The following is a 20,754-nucleotide window of genomic DNA, read 5'->3' as shown; positions in this document are numbered from 1 at the left end:
CATAGTAAAGTGCTTTGCAAACCTTAAAATGCTATCTAAATTCTAAATATTCTTATTATTATTATTGTAACATATAATGACTATGTGACTCTGAGCATGTTGCTTAACCTTTCAGTGATTTAGGCAATTTCAAAGATCATAAACTGCAGAAAAGATGTCAACCTCTATTGGTAGAGGGAATTTGTTCACATGGTTCCTAATGAGAAATTGATAGTCTATCTCTAATAAGAATAAAAATGTAGGGGATTGAAATATGTGCGATTTTGATATCCTATCATGGTATATTGACTCTCAAGCATTTGTGTCGTTGTAGTTAAACAAAATTAGATGGGCTAAAAGGTCCCAAAGCATGGTTAAAGTGTAGATACTTTTGTTCACTCACCTCAGTGTGTATGATTTTTTTGACCCCATTTGGGGGTTTTCTTGGCAAGGATATTTGTCATTTCCTTCTCCAGCTCATTTTATAAACATGGGTTAAGTGACTAGCCCAGATCCTACAGTCAGTGAGTGTCCAAGTCCAGATTTGAGTTTAGGAAGATGAGTTTTCCTGGCTCCCGACCCAGGGCTCTATGCCCTACGGTGCCAGTAGCTACCCCAGAATATAGGCTCTATTTCCCAATAACTGTGACCTTGGGCAAATGACTTCACTTTGAGGCCCCCAGTTTCCTCCTCTGTGAAACAAAGGGATAACACCAGATTATCTTTCAGGAGGCTTCTAGCTTCTCATTCTGTACATCCTTCACAAGGAGTAGCCTAGTTAAATTCTGAGAGTTCAGAACTGGAAAACTGACTGCTGAAATATTTTAGTCATAGTAATCCATCATGTTGAAGCTGTGACACTTTGCATACACCTTGCTGCCAGCAAAATGTCAGCTCTGGAGGCTTTTCCATTATTCTATACCAACTGTGGAGCTACCTGGGTACTCTTTCCAGAGTCCTGTCTTTAATACATGCATGAAATGTGGATGTGTGTTTAATAGTTCTTAAGACACAATGTAAATTTATGGACAAGGTCCTTGCTTTCTGAAAACTTATTGTCCAAGGCAGAGAGGACTTGCATGGATCACATGAAGGGGAGATGATAATAAAAAGAGATATCTGGCATTTATGTAGTACTTTCAGATTTGGAAAATACTTTATATATGTTAACTCATTTAGCCCTGACAAACTTGAAAGATAGGTGTTATTATCTCTATTTTTATAGAAAAAGGAACTGAGATATATAGAGATTTGAGGGATTTACATAGGATTACATAGCTAATTTGACATAAAATTTGAACTCAGGTCTTCTTGACTTTTAAAGTCCCACACTATATCTATTATGCCAATTAGCACCAAGAAAACCATTGTCTCTATCCTTAATAAAAGTAATAATTATAGAGATAGGCCACAACAGTCCTATTCTGTTGTCCCAGAGTGATGTCCAGGATTCATGAGACCTTTATTGAAAGTATTATCCTTAGTTCAAATTTTGACACTTGAAAAAAGTTATCCTAAAGATGGGATGTGTGCCAAAATTCGGATCTAGAAAGATGCTAGCAAGTGGGAGAGATAGCCCAAATTTCAAGGTTGAAATGTACTATATATATATATATATATATATATATATATATATATATATATATATATATATATATATATATATATATATATATATATATATATATATATATATATATACATACATACATACATACTTTTGTTTAAACAACCAAGTACACAAATATAAAGTGAGGTAGACCTGAAAAGTCAGGTCATATTAAAAAACAACTGTCAGTTCATTAGGAATCAACAATATGACACTACAACCAAAAAAGCCAATGTGATTTTTAGTTGTATCAATAGAGTGTTAGAATTGAATACTTAGAAGAATGTGTTCTGGGACAAGAAAGGAGATAATCCTGCTATTCCTTCTGTGTTTGACCTTCACCTTCAAGGGACCTATAATGTATTTGAATATTGTGTTATGGAACCACGTTTCCAATATTGACAATATGGATCACTTTCCTTTTTAAAAAAAATTAGTTAATTTTTTAAAAATTTTAAGTTCCAAATTCTCTCCTTTTTTCTGTCCCCTCTTCCACTCATTGAGACATTAACTTTGTAATGCAGTTTGTAATTACATTAACTTTGTCATGCAGTTTGTAATTATATTAATTTTGTAATGTAGTTTGAAATCTGGGACTGCTAGGCCTCCTTCCTTCACTCCCCCCCCCCAATAATTCCTTTGATATTCTCAAGCTTTTGTTCTTTCAGGAGAATTTTGTTATTATTTTTTCTAGATTTACAAAATAATCTTTTAATTAGTATGACAACAAATAAGAAAATTAACAGGTATAATTGTTATTTTTATACCTTGGCTTGGCATACCCAAACCTAATTAATATTTATCCACTTGTTTTGATCTGTCTTTATTTGTGTAAAAAGTGCTTTTAATTTTTAATATTTTATCAAAAGTCCTTTCTGTATATGTTATAAAAATTATATGATTTTTGTTGGTTTAGTTATTGATATCAATTATAAGATTGGTATACTCAATTATATCTTTTTTAATATTGAACCAGCCCTACATTCCTGGTATAAATCCTATCTGGTCATAGTATAATTTCTTTATGATATATTGCTGTAATCTTCTTGCTATTATTTTATTTAAAATTTTTATATCAATGAAGGGAGTTGGTTTATATTTCTTTTCTGTTTTTATTCTCCCTAGTTTTAAATCACTCCTGTTGAATGGCCAATAATAGAGCCCAACCCCAGCCTTGCTTTGACATTTTTGGGAGGTTTATGGCTTAGAGTATTATGCCACAGTTCTCTTTTATTGTCCTGACTCAGTCTCCTAATTATCCTGACTCAGTTTTCCTAAATTGTCCTGCCTCAGTTTCCCTAGTTGTTCTGCTCAATCCTGCAAAACCACCCCTCCGTCTTAATCAGAATATTTGATAAAGATAATAGATCTTATATTTTAGAATATCAGAATGCCTCTCTCAATCCCAAGCTATCAGAATATTAGATACCATTTTATCAAGATGCCTCTCCCCATGTCTGCGGTGTCATCCCCCTCTCCAGTGGCTCACCCCACCCTGTCAGAGTCCGGTTACCACTCTCAGCACCCAGACTCTGACCCTGCCTCGAACTCTATCCTCTGTATCTGAGCCACCTGTATATATGTCATTGAAAACTCACATTGTTTGCTGGATTCTTGGAGACAATAGTCTCATTCAGCCCTGGGGACCAAACCATGGATACATTTGTTCTTAGTAAATCTCTCTCTTTTAAATAAAGTATTAATTACTCTCTAATCTCTATCTTGTCTCAGTTTCTCCAGTATTACAAGAGTGAGTATAAATAAAAGACTGTTTCTTTTCTGATCAGAAATCCTGAGGATGTCCCTCTCCAAGACTGAGACTGCTTTTTTCAGTTGGCTAAAGAGACTAATTTTTTTGCTTCATTTCTTACTTCACATTTATCACTGGTCGGGCATTGTCTTGGTCAAATTGAGAGTTGGGAAATATCTTGATTTAAAAAGTTCTGCATCTGAGGTCATCCCCAATAGTCCTGATCTGTATCTTGCCAGTGGACTCAGATGGGTAAGGAGAACAGAATCAAGCTAATAACTTTGCACACCCCTTCCTCACTTAAATCCAATTCACTTTCAAGACAAGACATTATCTTCCTAATGTCATTGGTACTCTCCGAGAACAAAGGACAAACAATAATCTGTGATAAGTAAGTAATAGCTGCCCCACTGTGAATCCAACTGGCCAGTACCAGAGAGGTAATTGTTCCTCCCTCCCTTCCTCCATCCCTTCCTTCCTTCCTTCCTTCCTTCCTTCCTTCCTTCCTTCCTTCCTTCCTTCCTTCCTTCCTTCCTTCCTTCCTTCCTTCCTTCCTTCCTTCGTTCCTTCCTTCCTTCGTTCCTTCCTTCCTTCCTTCCTTCTTTCCTTCTTTTCTTCTTTCTTTCCTTCCTTCCTTCCTTCTTTTCTTCTTTCTTTCCTTCCTTCCTTCTTTTCTTCCTTTCTTTCTTCTTTCCTTCCCTCCTTTTTTTCCTTCCTTCCTTCCTTCCTTCCTTCCTTCCTTCCTTCCTTCCTTCCTTCCTTCCTTCCTTCCTTCCTTCCTTCCTTTCTCCTCTACTCTCTTCCCTTCCTTCTTTCCCTCTTCTTCCTCTTCTCCCTTTTATGGGAGCTCTGCCCAAAGGAATGTAAACTTTAATCACTGAAACCTTGCAAGATATCTTGGGGTTTATAGTCTAAGTCCTGCCCTTCCTCCCCTTCCTTACTTATTATTAAAAAAAAAAAAAACCTGGGACAATTAAATCTTTTGTCCCATGTAGTTTCATTTATGATTTCTAGAAATAAGACACTGGAAAGCCAATATTTGGTAGGACTCTATCTATTTTTAAGTAGCTTATATAGTACTGGAATTAATTATTCTTTAACTGTCTGGTAGAATTCATTTGCAAATCCATCTGGTCCTGGGAATATTTTCATAGGGAGCTCATTGATGGCTTGTTCAAATTTATTTTTCTAAGGTAATTTAAATATTCTATTTCCTCTTATGTTAATCTCTACAATCTATATTTTTATGAATATTCATCTATTTCACTTAAATTTTCAATCTGTTTTGTTTTGTTATTGTTCAGTCATTTAAGTCTTTTCTGATTCTTCATGATCTCATTTGGGGTTTTCTTGGAAAAATTAGTAGTAGTTTGTCATTTTGTTCTCCAACTCATTTTACAGATGAGTAAACTGAGGCCAATTGAGTAAGTGACTCACCCATAGTCACACAATTGGTAAGTAAGTGTCTGATGCTGAATTTGAACTCAGGTTTTCCTGACTCCAGGCCCAGTACTCCAACAACTTTGCTACCTTGTTGCCCCCATTGTCAGTTTTATTGGCACATAAGTGGGTAAAACAACTCCTAATGATTGTTTTAATTTCATCTTCATTATTGGTGCTATAAAACCTTTTCAGTTCTGTTACTGCTAATTTGGCTTTCTTCTTTCCTTTAATCAATTAACCAAATGACTAACCTGTTTCATTTGTTTTTTTTCCTTCTAGCTTCTAGCTTTATTTATTAGTTTAACTTATGATTTTATTAATCTGTCCTCTGATTTTCAGGATTTATAATTTGGTGTTTAATTGGGGAGTTTTTTTTCTGGTATGTTTTTTTTTTCTTTGCATGCCCAATTCATTGATCTGCTATTTCTCTTTTATTGATGTAAGTTTTTAGAGTATAACATTTCCCTTAAGTACTACTTTGGCTGCATTCCAAAAATTTTAGTGTATTTTTTTGTTATTATCATCCTCTTTAATGAAATTATTGTTTCTATGATTTGTTCTTTGATCTACTCCTTTTTTAGGATTGGATTATTTAGTTTTCAATTGATTTTTAGTTTATGATTCAATGGTTCTTTATTAAATGTGACTTTTTTACATTATGATCTAAAAAGTGTACATTTAATATTTTTGTTTTCTGCATTTAGTAATGAGATTTTTATGCTTTGATGCATGATCAGTTTTTGTGGAGGTGCCATGTAAAGCTGTAAATAAAGTATATTCTTTTCTGTTCTCATTCAGTTTTCTCCACAGGTCTATAATATCTAACTTTTCTAAAAATCTATTCATCTCGGGGGGGCGGAGCCAAGATGGCGGAGAAGAAACACACGACTCAGTGAACGTCCTCACTCCCTCACAACCAATTAGATAAATTAAGTCTCAAAATTAGCTCAGGATTGATAGATACCACAAGGACTGGAAGCACGACTTACCAGCTGAAGAGAATCTGGAGTTTCAACAGGAAAGGTCAGTTCTCAGGGGAGGAATAAGAAAGACCAGCACAGACGGTGGGGTAGGGGCACACTGCGCCCATTGCGCTGGGAGGGGCTCTGGGATCAGAGAAGCCACTGAGGTAAAGGAATCTGGCACAGGCTGTTAGCTCTTCTCTGCTAATTATTTAGCAGTTCAGAAGAGAAAGCCAAAATATTTTAAAACTCAGATTAGATTTCCCCCCCCCCCACCCTGGGGCAGACTCGGCACCAGGGGGTGTGGCCTCAGCTCCCTCCTGAGAATAGTTAAGAGACTGACAAGTGGGTGGATACGGCCCAAGGCAACACACACGGCCTAGCTTAGCTGGAGGGAGTGGAACTCAGCTCCAGGAAGTCCCAGAGAAGCGGAACCTTTGAACTAGGGACCGCGGTTTCTGGCAGACACTTCCAGTTTGAGCGCAGGGGCTTCTCACGTCACCTGCTGCAGACACCCACTCCCCACCCGGACACATAGGCTGAGCTTCTTGCTGTCTTCACTATTCTACGCCCTCAAAGCACAGCAGTGCTAATCACCTCTGAGGCACTTCCAGGGAGGGGGTGGGGAACTCTCTCCCAGAGCTCTCTCTTAGCGCGGGCGCAGGGGCCGCTGCATCCATCCGGTCTGGGAGGAAGCTGGTAAAGAAGTAAATAATTTCCTACCCCAGGGACAGACCCCAAAACATTTTTTAAGTATGAGCAAAAAAGCTAGAAAAACTATAGATTCCTTCTATACAGAGAAAGAGCGGGTATCCAACCCCGAGGAAGTTAACAGCAAAGATTCAGAAGATAACAACCTAAAGGGGAACGATTCCTGCCCCCCATCACATAACTCTCTCCTAGAAGAAGCTCTTAAGAAATTGAGGGAGATTGAAGAAAAATGGGGCAAGGAAAGGGAAGTTATGATAGAAAATAACAACGTCCTGAAATTGGAGTTGGAAAAAATAAAGAATTCACAGGAGATGCAGGGAAACAAAATTAGTGAATTAGAAAAGGTTAAAAAAACACAGGAAAGTAGGATTTCTGAATTGGAAAAGATAAAAAAGTCTCAAGAAAATAGAATTTCTGAATTGGAAAAAGAAAATAATTCTCAAAAAAAAAAAATTAGGGAAATGGAAAAAAATTCAATAGAGCAAAATAATTCATTTAAAAACGAAATTGGGCATTTACAAAAAGAACTAAAAACTGTGAAAGAAGAAAATAACTCCTTAAAAGTCAGGATGGAACAAATAGAAATGAATGATTCACAGAGAACCCAAGAATCAGTCAAACAAAACAAAAAAAATGAGAAGCTGGAGAACAACGTCAAATACTTACTGGGAAAATCTATAGACCTGGAAAATAGATCTAGGAGAGATAATCTGCGGATTATTGGACTTCCAGAAAACTATGACCAAAAAAAGAGCCTAGATTCTATTTTACAGGAAATTATCAAAGAGAACTGTCCAGAGATAATAGAAACAGAAGGGAAAGTAGATGTGGAAAGAATTCATCGAACTCCTTCTGAAATAGACCCTAAAAAAAGAACACCACGGAATATTGTGGCTAAGCTGCAGAATTACCACACAAAGGAGAAAATCCTGCAAGCAGCTAGAAAAAAACAATTTAAATACCAAGGTGCCACAATAAGGGTCACCCAAGATCTGGCTGCCTCCACATTAAAAGATAGAAGGGCCTGGAACCTGATATTCCGTAAGGCAAAAGATCAAGGACTGCAACCAAGAATGAACTACCCAGCTAAGTTTAGCATCTTTTTCCACGGAAGAAGATGGTCATTCAATGAAACAGAGGAATTCTATATGTTTCTAAGAAAAAAACCAGACTTAAACAAAAAATTTGATCTACATCCACAAGACTGAAGAGAAACAGAAAAAGGTACACAGAACCCTTGAGAACTGTAACTCTGTTGTGGGTATATAAAAAATACTCAAGGATAATTTGATTTTACTGATATAAAAGAAAAAAAGGGGGGTGTAGTAAAGGGAAGGAGGTCGGTTCAGAAAAAGGGGAAGGAGTGATAAAAAGAGGGAAACTACATCCCAGGAAGAGACATAGAAAATACACCATATCTGAGGGAACTTAGTGAGGGGGAGAATCATTGTGTGAATCTTACTCTCATCAGAAGAGGCTCAAAGAGTAAATAATTAACATATTTGTTTTTCAGAGAATTTTCTCTCACCTCATTAAAAGGGGGGAGAGGAAAAGGGAAAAGGAAAAGGGGAATAAGTGAAGGGACTTGGAGGGAGGGGGGAGGGATCCTAAAAAAAAAAAAAAGAGGGAGGGTTGCGCGTCACAAGGGGGGTCTGTAAATTAAATATCGGGGAGGGGGATCAGGGGGGTCAAGGGAAAAAAGCATAATCTGGGGATAATACGATGGCAGGAAATACAGAATTAGTAATTTTAACTGTAAATGTAAATGGGATGAACGATCCCATCAAACGGAGACGGATAGTAGATTGGATCAAAAAGCAGAACCCTACAATATGTTGCCTACAGGAAACACACTTAAAGCAGGGAGATACATACAGAGTAAAGGTAAAAGGTTGGAACAGAGCCTATTATGCTTCAGGTAAAGCCAAAAAAGCAGGGGTAGCTATCCTTATCTCAGATCAAGCAAAAGCAGAAGTAGATCTCGTTAAAAAAGATAAGGAAGGAAACTATATCCTGCTGAAAGGTAGCATAAATAATGAAGCCATATCAATACTAAACATATATGCACCAAGTGGTATAGCATCTAACTTTCTAAAGGAAAAGTTAAGAGAACTGCAAGAAGAAATAGACAGTAAAACTATAATAGTGGGAGATCTCAACCTTGCACTCTCAGATTTAGACAAATCAAACCACAAAACAAACAAGAAAGAAATTAAAAAAGTAAATAGAACATTAGAAAAACTAGGTATGATAGACCTTTGGAGAAAACTGAATGGCAATAGGAAGGAATATACTTTCTTCTCAGCAGTTCATGGATCCTATACAAAAATTGACCATATACTAGGACATAAAGATCTCAAAATTAAATGTAGGAAGGCAGAAATAATAAATGCCTTCTTCTCAGATCACAATGCAATAAAAGCTACATTCAGTAAAAAGTTAGGGGTAAATAGACCAAAAAGTAATTGGAAACTGAATAATCTCATCTTAAAGAATGACTGGGTGAAAGAGCAAATTATAGAAACAATTAACAATTTCACCCAAGATAATGATAATGATGAGACATCATATCAAAATCTTTGGGATGCAGCTAAAGCGGTAATAAGGGGAAATTTTATATCTTTAGAGGCTTATTTGAAGAAAATTGAGAAAGAGAAGATTAACGAATTGGGCTTACAACTTAAAAGGCTAGAAAAAGACCAAATTATAAACCCCCAACCAAAAATTAAACTCGAAATACAAAAATTAAAAGGAGAAATCAATAAAATTGAAAGTAAAAAAACTATTGAATTAATAAATAAAACCAAGAGTTGGTTTTATGAAAAAGCCAATAAAATAGATAAACCTTTGGTAAATTTGATCAAAAAAAAGAAAGAGGAAAATCAAATTGATAGTCTTACAAATGAAAAGGGGGATCTTTCCACCAATGAAGAGGAAATTAGAGAAATAATAAGGAGTTACTTTGCCCAACTTTATGCCAATAAATTTGATAACTTAAGTGAAATGGATGACTTCCTCCAAAAATATAGGCTCCCTAGATTAACAGAGGAGGAGATAAATTGCTTAAATAGTCCCATTTCAGAAAAAGAAATAGAACAAGCTATTAATCAACTCCCCAGGAAAAAATCCCCAGGGCCAGATGGATTCACATGTGAATTCTACCAAACATTTAAAGAACAATTAGCCCCAATGTTATATAAATTATTTGAAAAAATAGGGGATGAAGGAGTCCTACCAAATTCCTTTTATGACACAGACATGGTACTGATACCTAAACCTGGTAGATCGAAAACTGAGAAAGAAAATTATAGACCAATCTCCTTAATGAATATTGATGCTAAAATCTTAAATAAGATATTAGCAAAAAGACTTCAGAAAATCATCTCCAAGATAATACACTATGATCAAGTAGGATTTATTCCAGGAATGCAGGGCTGGTTTAATATTAGGAAAACTATTAATATAATTGACCATATTAATAATCAAATTAATAAGAACCATATGATCATCTCAATAGATGCAGAAAAAGCATTTGACAAAATCCAACATCCATTCCTACTAAAAACTCTTGAGAGTATAGGAATAAACGGATTATTCCTTAGAATAATCAGGAGTATATATTTAAGACCGTCAGTAAGCATAATATGCAATAGAAATAAACTGCAACCTTTCCCAGTAAGATCAGGAGTGAAACAAGGTTGCCCACTATCACCATTACTATTCAATATAGTACTAGAAACGCTAGCCTCGGCAATAAGAGCCGAGAAAGAGATTCAAGGAATTAGAGTAGGAAATGAGGAAATTAAACTATCACTTTTTGCAGATGACATGATGGTATACTTAGAGAACCCCAAAGACTCTGCTAAAAAGCTACTAGAAATAATTCAAAATTTCAGCAAAGTGGCAGGATACAAAATAAATCCACATAAATCCTCGGCATTTTTATATATCACTAACAAAATGCAACAGCAAGAGATACAAAGAGAAATTCCATTCCAAACAAATGTTGATAGTATAAAATATTTGGGAATCCATCTACCAAAGAAAAGTCAGGAATTATATGAGAAAAATTACAAAACACTTGCCACAAAAATAAAATCAGATTTAAATAATTGGAAAGACATTCAGTGCTCTTGGATAGGCCGAGCGAATATAATAAAGATGACAATACTCCCCAAACTAATCTATTTATTTAGTGCTATACCAATCAGACTCCCAAGAAACTATTTTAATGACCTAGAAAAAATAACAACAAAATTCATATGGAAGAATAAAAGGTCAAGAATTGCAAGGGAACTAATGAAAAAAAACTCAGAGGAAGGTGGTCTAAGTGTACCTGATCTAAAGCTATATTATATAGCAGCAGTCACCAAAACCATTTGGTATTGGCTACGAAATAGACCGGTAGATCAGTGGAACAGATTAGATACAAAGGACAAAAAAGGGTACATCTATAGCAATCTAATCTTTGACAAACCCAAAGATTCCAACATTAGGGATAAAAATTCATTATTCGGAAAAAACTGTTGGGAAAACTGGAAATTAGTATGGCAGAAATTAGATATGGATATATGCAATAGAAATAAACTGCAACCTTTCCCAGTAAGATCAGGAGTGAAACAAGGTTGCCCACTATCACCATTACTATTCAATATAGTACTAGAAACGCTAGCCTCGGCAATAAGAGCCGAGAAAGAGATTCAAGGAATTAGAGTAGGAAATGAGGAAATTAAACTATCACTTTTTGCAGATGACATGATGGTATACTTAGAGAACCCCAAAGACTCTGCTAAAAAGCTACTAGAAATAATTCAAAATTTCAGCAAAGTGGCAGGATACAAAATAAATCCACATAAATCCTCGGCATTTTTATATATCACTAACAAAATGCAACAGCAAGAGATACAAAGAGAAATTCCATTCCAAACAAATGTTGATAGTATAAAATATTTGGGAATCCATCTACCAAAGAAAAGTCAGGAATTATATGAGAAAAATTACAAAACACTTGCCACAAAAATAAAATCAGATTTAAATAATTGGAAAGACATTCAGTGCTCTTGGATAGGCCGAGCGAATATAATAAAGATGACAATACTCCCCAAACTAATCTATTTATTTAGTGCTATACCAATCAGACTCCCAAGAAACTATTTTAATGACCTAGAAAAAATAACAACAAAATTCATATGGAAGAATAAAAGGTCAAGAATTGCAAGGGAACTAATGAAAAAAAACTCAGAGGAAGGTGGTCTAAGTGTACCTGATCTAAAGCTATATTATATAGCAGCAGTCACCAAAACCATTTGGTATTGGCTACGAAATAGACCGGTAGATCAGTGGAACAGATTAGATACAAAGGACAAAAAAGGGTACATCTATAGCAATCTAATCTTTGACAAACCCAAAGATTCCAACATTAGGGATAAAAATTCATTATTCGGAAAAAACTGTTGGGAAAACTGGAAATTAGTATGGCAGAAATTAGATATGGATCCACACTTAACACCATATACCAAGATAAGATCAAAATGGGTCCATGATTTAGGCATAAAGAGGGAGATAATAAATAGATTAGAGGAACAGAGGATAATCTACCTCTCAGACTTGTGGAGGAGGAAGGAATTTATGACCAGAGGAGAACTAGAGATCATTATTGATCACAAAATAGAAGATTTTGATTACATCAAACTAAAAAGTTTCTGTACAAATAATACTAATGCAAACAAGATTAGAAGGGAAGTAACAAATTGGGAAAATATTTTTAAAAACAAAGGTTCTGACAAAGGTCTCATTTCCAAAATATATAGAGAACTGACCATAATTTATAAGAAACCAAACCATTCTCCAATTGATAAATGGTCAAAGGATATGAACAGACAATTCTCAGAGGAAGAAATTGAAACTATATCCACTCACATGAAAGAGTGTTCCAAATCACTACTGATCAGAGAAATGCAAATTAAGACAACTCTGAGATACCACTACACACCTGTCAGATTGGCTAAGATGACAGGAACAAATAATGACAAATGTTGGAGGGGATGTGGGGAAATTGGGACACTAATGCATTGCTGGTGGAGTTGTGAAAGAATCCAGCCATTCTGGAGAGCAATCTGGAATTATGCCCAAAAAGTTATCAAACTGTGCATACCCTTTGACCCAGCAGCGCTACTGCTGGGATTATATCCCAGGGAAATACTAAAGAGCGGAAAGAGACATATATGTGCCAAAATGTCTGTGGCAGCTCTTTTTGTTGTAGCTAGAAACTGGAAGATGAATGGATGTCCATCAGTTGGAGAATGGTTGGGTAAATTGTGGTATATGAAAGTTATGGAATATTATTGCTCAGTAAGAAATGACCAGCAGGAGGAATACAGAGAGGGTTGGAGAGACTTAAATCAACTGATGCTGAGTGAAATGAGCAGAACCAGAAGATCACTGTATACTTCAACAACGATACTGTATGAGGATGTATTCTGATGGAAGTGGAAATCTTCAACATAAAGAAGATCCAACTCACTTCCAGTTGATCAATGATGGACAGAGGTAGATACACCCAGAGAAGAAACACTGGGAGGGGAATGTAAATTGTTAGCACTAATATCTGTCTGCCCAGGTTGCATATACCTTCGGATTCTAATGTTTATTGTGCAACAAGAAAATGATATTCACACACATGTATTTTACTTAGACTATATTGTAACACATGTAAAATGTATGGTATTGCCTGTCGTCGGGGGGAGGGAATAAGGGAGGGGGGGTAATTTGGAAAAATGAATACAAGGGATAATATTATAAAATATATATATATATATAATAAAAAAAATTAAAAAAAAAAAAAAAAAAGAACAGTAAAAAAAAAAAAAAAAAAAAAAAAAAATCTATTCATCTCCTTAACTTCTTTCATGTTTATTACATGATGAGATTTATCTTGTTCTGAAAGGGGAAGTCAGGTCCCCTACTAATATAGTTTTTTTTTGTCTATTTCCTCCTGTAACTCATTTAAATTTTCCTTTAAGAATTTGTATACTCTGCTTGTGGGTATATATTTTTAGTATTGATTTGATTTCATTAGCTATAGTACTTTTTTTTTTCCCCTGATGCTGGGGTTAAGAGACTTGCCCAGGGTCACACAGGTAGGAAGTATTAAGTGTCTAAGACCACATTTGAACTCAAGTCCTCCTGAATTCAAGGCTGGTGCTCTATATCCACTGAGCCATCTACCTGTCCCCCATTATCTCTTTTAATTAAGTCTATTTTTGCTTTTTCTTTGTTGCTACTGCTGCTTATAAAAAAATTCAGCTAAAGCATAATAGATTCTATTTAACCTCTAAATTTAACACAGTGTGTGGGTCTTTCTGTTTCAAGTGTCTTTCTCATAAGCAATATATTGTTAGATGGGGGTTTCTAATCCATTCTGTTATCTGCTTCTGTTTTGTAGGCTAGCTCATCTCACATTTACTGTTGTGATTACACACCTGTATTTCCCTCCATCCCATTTTCTTCTATTCTTCTTTCTCTCTTTATTCTGTCCCTTCTTGAAAGCCAATTTTGCTTCTGACAACTGCCTCCCTCAATTCTTATACTGGAATTTCTGTCATGGTCTTCCAGAGTTGAGAGCAGCATAAAAGAAATCCTGATTTTATTGAACTGGTCCAGCTCTAGCTGAAATGGATGGGGAGAAGCATGTGTGTAGCTTGAGTCTTACCCTCTGAAATTGGCATTTATTATAAGAATGTTATATTGATTATCTAACTCTTCACCCCCAATAACTGTGTCCCATGGATACCCCAGATTAGTCTTTTCTACCCATCTTCTAATAATGAAGGTCTATTATCCTGTTGCCTTTTATTTTTCATAAGAAATATTGTTATTTTCATTCAGTCAGGAAGGTTCCTCCCTCCTATATCCTCAAGATAACATGCAATATGAAAAAACAAAACAAAACAAAATAACCAAATAGCTTGGATCTTATAATTCTCATTAAAGGGTTTTCTCCTTCACTTCCTTTGGATAGGGCTATAAGTACAATACAAAAGGTGTTGGATTTGTTGTCAAAAGTTTGAGACCTAGCTTTTGTTTGACTTTTGATTAGTAACAATCCCTCTGTGGCTCGACTTTCCTTTTTGAAAAAAAAAAAAAAAAAGAGGATTGGTCCAGGTAATCTCTAAGGTACCTTCAAACCCTAATTTAAAAAATAATTCTGTGATCTGTAATTTTGTGGTGTAAAAATATTGTATTGTACTTTTATTTTTTTTTCTTTTATTATAGCTTTTTATTTACAAGATATATGCATGGGTAATTTTTCAGCATTGACAATTTCAAAACCTTTTGTTCCACCTTTTCCCTTCCTTCTCCCCACCCCTTCCCCCAGATGGCAGGTTGACCAATACATGTTAAATATGTTAAAGTATAAGTTAAATACAATAGATGTCTGTATTATAGTTTTAAAGTAAAGATGGCATGATTATTGTGAAAGCAATTGGGAGGAAGAGTTCAATTTCATCTCTCTGGAGTGTACAAGGCTTGTAATCCAATGAAGAGAGATTGGTTCCATGTGCAAAATTAAAACTAATGTTGCAAGAAATATAAGGATAACAATTAGAGCTTTCAAAAATGAATGGGCCACCTCAATGCCATGATGATGACCACTATCAGGAAATTTTCCCCACTAGTAGAGGGTTGATGCATAATTGTTAGGATGTAGGGTTGCATGGTTCTTAGGGAAAATCTGCCCTTCTCAGAAGATTTTATATTTGCACTCTGTGATTATACATCAACCTCCCAAGAAAACACAAATATTTTATTCAAGCCTCTGCCTAAGAGGCTTTCTCTAAATATTTTGAGAATAATAGCTAGGACCATATGAAAATGGAAGCAAAAAAAAAAAACCCAGACCATCACAATTGCTTTGTTATAGAAAACACTTCATAAATGCCAGTGGATTGACAACAGAGTAACTTCAGATTTCTTATTCTGACTCTTCAGTCCCATAGATTGTACCAAGAAACCCATCATTCTAACCATGTTACTCCAGTACTAGAGGCAGTGTGAAATTAATTTAAGTACCTGCTATTTTCTAGTTGTCTAAATGAAATGTAGTAGAAACCTTAGGCTCACCTCTATCACAAAACTTCAGGACTGATTCTCTGCTCCTAAACTTGCTGCAAATATTCAGTAATTATTGAATTCTCAGATATAGGAGATCTTTATAAGGAGAAAAGGCTAGATAATAATCATTTGTCAAAAATATTATAGAGGGGATTTCCACCTCAAATAAGGTAATAAGATAGATGAACTAACTCTTGAGATTTATCATTCAATTTCTATGAATGTTTAAAAAGGCATTCCTTCTTCCAATGTGTTGAGAAAATCACACCTTCTAAATTATTGGTATTGCCCAATAGTAACTAATCAGTGCTTTCTTTACAGTAACTTATCATTCCAGGTTGTTGACTAAGGCACTGGTGATATTGCTAAGTAGGTTGCATATAATTGAATTTTGCTTTGATCTCAGTCCTCATAATTTGTTTGCTAAATTATTCTGACAAATCCCTTCATTTCTTTGTTTTCCCCTTTTGAGATATAAGGACAACCATAATTTCCACCTACTTACCTAGTGGTATTATTAGGATTACTGCCTTAATGTTTGAAAAACCTTTAAAGCTACTTGGATAAATACTGGATACTATGTGAGTACACAGGATTATTTTTAAATCTGATTTGAAAACAAAAATTAAATGAAAATAAAAATGGTTTGATTTTTAAAGAATCAAAGCAATAATTTGGAATACAAGGTTTTGCAAAGATGAATGTTAAGAGCTATCTTTGCATGTATCTGGAAACATAAAACATTATTAAAAAAAGAATAAAAAATCAAAACAATTTTAAGATTATAATTCTTGTCTATAAGTTAAACAGATGATAATACTTTATGGGCACATTTTTTGGCCATATGCATCACTGACTAAGGCCAACTTGTGGTATAAAACAACATTTTTGTTTTTTTAATTGGTTAGCTTGGAAACTTATGCTTGGGTGGATCCTGACAAGGCATGGGTGTGTTGAGATAACAATGACTAAGTAAATTGAAAATATGACTGACTGAATGACATTATTTTTTGTTAAGATGCTTTAATATTAACCCTAAATGCCTATTTTTATTGACTAGCCTACTTAAGTTAGAAGATCATCAAAAGGTTGGACACAGGATGAGGAATTTGTTGTCTACAGCAAAGTCATCAAATCACTGTTCAAAATAATAGAGGAAATATGGTACAATGGAATAGAAGGAGCACTGACTTTGGAATTAGTACTGACTAAGATTTTTGCCTCTGTCACTAACCTGGATGACCTTAGGCAAGTCACTTCCCTTCTTTGAGCCTCATTTCTTCATTTGTAAAATTTAAGGTCCCTTCCAGCTTCCTATGATACTAGTTTAATGAAATCACGGATACTTAAAATATTAAAGCACATTTAGCCAAACAACCAAAAATTTACTCTTTCATTCAGTGAAAAATAATAGTTTATCTTTAAGGGAAACATTATGTTGCATGTATGATTGATTGGTGTTACTAAATTAAAAAAAAACAATTTTCGAGAGTCTACTCTGTAGGATATAACAGATACAGTACCTATTAGCTCTCCAGATCTATTTATTAATGTCCAATATACAGACTGACAATTCAGGAAAGCTTGTGCTATCCATAGTTACATTTTCCAAGAAAGATGGCTGTTTATGTTAGCAACCCTAGGTATATAATCCAGAGTAGAAGCTTATAATATGAAAGTCTCCATATTGTCCAAAATATTTGTAACTTTATATTTTGTGGTAACAAAGAACTAGGAATAAAGTAGATGCCCATAATCGGGAAAATGTACAATATTACTGTACTATAAGAAATGAAAACAATGATAAATATAGAGAAGCACAAAAAGACTTGCATGCATTGAATGTAGAATAAAGTAAGGAGTCAAGAAAACAATTTATGCAATAATTATAATGTAAATGGAAAGAATAACCACTAATAAAAATGAAATTGCAAAATTACAAAGAACAAGAATGGACCCAAATAAGTGTTATAAAAGGAGGTTTGTTTGGTGGAAAGTCAATCAATGTATATATTGTTAATTTTTTTTATCAATGTGTTGATCATTTTTGTTAATTTTTCCCCTTTTTCCTCTTTTTTCTATCCTTTAAAATGCTTTTTTTTAGTTGAGATGGTTGTCTTAGAGGGAGAAGAATGCAAGACAATGTAAAAACAAATTATAAAATTTAATTTAAAAATGATACAATCTTTCATTAAAATTATGACAAGTATGGACCTTATAGAGATTCACAAACAATTCTTTATGAACATTGGCATATTTTTTGTTGTTTTTCAATCAGTTCATAAAGTCTATGTAAGTAAAGGACAGAGAGTAGAGAGTCTCCAGTTTCATAAAGAATGTGCTTTAGTTTGCCTTAGGAGAAAAAAATCTTAAGTATACAGAATAAGATCTATTTTCACAGTATTTCAAAAGGTGAAAGCTAGTCTATGATTCTATTTGTGGTCTAGAGAAATAGACTCTCAAACACAAGGGTTCTTCAGGAAATATGAGACACCTTTTTTAGGATGTCTAAGCGATGATGGTTATAGATCAGTGTAGTGTGATCTCAGAAAGTGAAAATGATATAGCAAACTTCTGCTTAGTACAGTTTTTCATGTAAAATGAACTATTTCTCTACCAAAGCTTTTGGGATAAATACATATATACAAAATATACGTATTTGTATATATGATTGTATACATATACATATATACTTTTGAATTAGAAATATTCTTAGAGTTCTTCTTCTTTGATCCAGGAAGGATGGTGGCAAGAATACTAGAGCAGGATGTCATTCATGGTCACTAGAAGTCAGGAGGGTGAAAGGATAGAAGACAAAAGGGACCACCAGCAGCAAAAAGCTTTGCTAGAAACTACAAGGGCTGATGGAAACAGATTTCCTGTGTCATTAAGGATGCCAAGCATCACTTCATTTTACTGCTCTGAAGGGACAATGTGCATGTTATTAATTCTCTCTCTTGAGAAAATGAGCCAAATCCTGCATCCTGAACTACATGGTCCCTCTTTGCATTCCTGGGAAATATGCTCCCAGAACTTTGAGGAGGAGGTGAGAACTGGAGACTATTGCCAACAGTGATGCTATGTCATTTAAAACTGGCCAGAGACCACCTGCACCTGCAAATGATGAGGATGGGATAGGACTGTTTCCCCTAGTGATGCATAACAAGAGATGCAGTGACATCAGCTCTAAAGTGGCTTCTTCCTCTCTGAGCTCCCAGGGAGAGCATCAATTCAGAACTAAGCTCAAGTGTTCCTTCATCCCTGAGCTCCCAGCTTCAGGATTTAGCTTCCCAATGTACTTAGTACTTTCTCCAGGACACTTTTAAAGATGTTCTTTCAAATAAGCATTCAGGACTAATTGACTTTTTGATACTTAAGAGAAAAAAAAGGAAATAATTATTTATTATATTCCTGTTTTAAACACCATGCTAAATGCTTTACAAAAATCATCGTACTTGATCCTCCACAGAATTCTAGGAGATAAGTGTTTAGTATATATCCATCTGCCACAAAAGTCATAGTTCTGACAGCAAAGAATGATATTCAGCCCATTTTGTGCAATATTTGTATTTATATATATAAACGTATGCATTAAAGATAGATATTTACATAGATATCCATATAAGATCCTGGGGATTGTTTCATTCCTTTACTTATATCTCCAGCACTTAGCATAGTCCCTATTGCATAAGAGGTGATTAATAAGTGCTTATTGGTTGACTGATTGATATACAAATATTCTTAGAATTAATGGAATCTCCAAAATGAATTGGACTTAAGAGATTAGTGAGGTGAGCTCCCTTCCTGAAGTATGGACAATTCTACCTTGAAGATCTTCAATGTATTCATTATCTTCTATAAAATCTGTGACACTCTGATTGCCCTAATTGTTAGAAAGTTTCTTGTTATGCTCAATCTTACTGTGTATACCTCTTATTGGTCTCACTTCTCATAAGCTCATAGATTTAAAGCTTGAAAGAAACTAAATGACCAACACTACTCATTTTACAAAGAAGTTGAGTTCCTTGACCAGGGTCATATAGCTTGAAAATGTAAGAGGTAGAATTCAAGCTTAGGTTTTCCTAACTCCAGATCTAGTAGTATATCCACTACAACATGCTTGCTCTCCTCTTAATGAATAAGAATAATAAGCCTGCCCACTTGGATATCCTACATTCATTTCAAAGTCAACATGTCCAAAATTGAATTCATAAGGTTCAAAATCTTTCTCAAACCTTTGATCTTTCAAATATTTTTAGAATCAATCATTGAAATTTGTGACTTCCCCAACATGAGCCCTCTGTGTGTATATCTGAGGAATATGGAGAACTGCAATGTGAGTACCGTTATATCTATAGATCTATAGATCATTATGGATTTTGGTCAACAGATTCTCTTTATTTACATATATTTCATTAACAAAAATTTCAGTTGGCAACCTCTCTTTAGGATTTGTAATGGGGATTTTTTTGTTTTTGTTTTGGTTTTGGTTTTACTATGTATTTTATTAAAGGTTTCTTTTATGATGGATGATTCTTAAACTATTTTCTAAGAAAGAAAACAAAAAATTAAAATCTTCTACAATATGGAATGAATTCTTTCAAGTAGGACTGCCAAAGCCTTTGTATACCCGTTGCCTGACACATAGTAGGTACTAAATATATGCCTTTTAGTTAATTGCTTCATTCATTATATAGCCTGTCATTCTTATTTACTTTCTAGGAAGTCCTCTGTTTCTTCTCCTACCAGACTTCTTACCTGTGCTTTCTTTTTCCTAATGTTTTTCTGAATTTTCCTTTGTTATGTCAGCAGGTTCTATTTATGTGATTTTCTATCCTTCCTTTACCTCTACTTAATAGAATAGTTAGTCAGTTATAGGAATAAATATTTAAAAGATATAAAGAAAATGAAGTCATTGATTTTAATTCAGTTTAATTTAAAAGATTTATTATGTGATTACTACGTATTTTTCCTCAAGAATTTTCTAAATCTTATTGTGACATCACTAATTTTAGCCACATTCCTCTTCTTCTCCTATGAAAAAAAATATCTTTTTCTTTTTAATACTACTAATGTTTGCCTTTCCATTAATGTTGCGAATGACAAAATATGAAACTGAAAAAAAACAATAATAAATGGAAGTAGATGCAAAGAAAGAACGGGTACCATATTTATTAATTAAAGTT

This window comes from Sminthopsis crassicaudata, chromosome 4, assembly GCF_048593235.1.
Source record: "Sminthopsis crassicaudata isolate SCR6 chromosome 4, ASM4859323v1, whole genome shotgun sequence".
In the NCBI taxonomy this organism is placed as follows: Eukaryota; Metazoa; Chordata; class Mammalia; order Dasyuromorphia; family Dasyuridae; genus Sminthopsis; species Sminthopsis crassicaudata.
This window is presented reverse-complemented; position numbering follows the sequence as displayed.